The following is a 1908-nucleotide window of genomic DNA, read 5'->3' as shown; positions in this document are numbered from 1 at the left end:
TCTACGTGCCTGTTGTCTGCGAGCTCCCCCATGCCTCACCAAACAGCCCTGCATGGCCATGGGGGACAGCCGCAACCTCATTTGCTAGTATTCCTCTTAAAGCAGGATGCCTCTCTGCCTGCATTTTGGCACTGTTTGAAACATGGTTTGGACCAGCTCAACAAAGTGCTGTTAGTAGATGCTGTTACTGCAGTGGTTCATGGCTGTTTGCATTGTCATTGCTTTTTTTGGTGTAGCTCATGTATAAGTAACTTAATACTGAGAGGATGATACTGTTGAGAGACCTGTGTGGTGAATGGCATGGCTTCTGCGTGACCAAACTTTGAGACGTTCTTACAGCTGCTGTTCCTATCCTGTGTAGTAATACCGGGTAGTAACATGTTTTATCGATACTGATGTGTCACTTTGGAGACTGTAAATAACACCTTAGTAATGTTGGAGCTGAAGCAAAAGCCTTAAAGTGGATGCAGTCACAGTGCCAAAATTATGCAGTACCCAGGGAAGATGTGTTCTGCTGGCCCAAGCACTATTTTTGATGTAAGATTTTACCTGTGCTAAATATAGCATTTTGCTGGAGGTGTACCAGTTAACTAACTTAGTGTGGATAACCTTTTCATAGGCTGCAATGATAAATGTCATAACCTGTGTTTCAATAGCATGCAGTGTAAACTTTTTTAAAAGGAAAAATGGTCTTTGCCTTCATTGCTTGATTTATTCCAGCCTTGATGAGGGGATGTTTGTTTAACATAATCGATACACAAATGAAATCTTTCTATCTCAACTCAGCTTCCTCAGTCATTTTATAGGTAATGTTAATCAAGCTGGAAAGTCAAGAAGGAATTTGGCCTCTCCTTAAATGTTCCCCAGAAAGTGAAGTTAACCCTGTATCCAGAAACAGAGATGATATGCTTGAGGAGGGATGGGACTTGTACAGTCCTGAAAAACAACACTTGTTGTGGGTCCCTTGTTTTACCTTAAAATCTACTAGTTTAATGGGTTTGATATCCCACAGGCTGGGTTTTATTTGTATGAAGTAATATTGCTCTGGGTATATCTCATATCTACCTCTCTGTTTCTATGGGTCTGCTTTCATAGAACTGACTGAGAACTTTGCTGCTGTCCTGAGCTGTGAAGTGCAGTTATCGTGTGTGGATGTCTGTAGCTGATAGAAAAGTTTCACTGTGAGTTAACATCACTTGAACTATCCATCTTTTCTCTGTTCATAACGCCAGCAAATTTTCATGGTGTGAAGTAGATGATGAGTGATTGGTGCTCTTGGTTTTGGGTCAAACCATGCTAAACATCTAGTTGATGGGGTTTGTCAGAACAGATGCGTTCAGGTTCCACAGCCCAGATTCGTGTTACTAAAGGATACAGTGGCAAGCTGCCCAGCTTCAGTGTGCTGTGTTTTGCTGATTTTGCACTCAAAAATTATTTAAAATAATCTTGATTAACATTACTGTGTAACTTGTATCCCTGCCAAGTGGACCCTGGGAACTAGCTTTCAAGAAACGTGGCCATTTTTAAACTTTAATTTCTGCAGGTGTTTTTTATTGGGTGATGGACAACCTCCTTTTGAAGAGAATTGTGATTTTTACGTTTTGAGCTTGCTAAATGCTGCTTCTTTTGCTAGTGTCCTGTTGGTAGACCTATTTTGAGAATGCAGTGAGAATACAGTTTGGCTTGGGCCTCCACAATGCTTTTGATTACATAAAAACATCTGCTTAAATTGACAGGAAACAGGATTTTACATTTGGCTTTTCTTCAGTAGTTATTCTCAAGAGAATAAAGTTGAGATCATGGTTAAGAAAAACAGCTGTTGCGGAAAATCTTTATTACAATGAATATGTTTTTTCCAGAGTTAAATAATTGTAATTTAGATAGTTAACATTAATTTGGGGGGGGGGG

This window comes from Buceros rhinoceros, unplaced genomic scaffold (assembly GCF_000710305.1).
Source record: "Buceros rhinoceros silvestris isolate BGI_N320 unplaced genomic scaffold, ASM71030v1 scaffold15189, whole genome shotgun sequence".
NCBI lineage: Eukaryota > Metazoa > Chordata > Aves > Bucerotiformes > Bucerotidae > Buceros > Buceros rhinoceros.
This window is presented reverse-complemented; position numbering follows the sequence as displayed.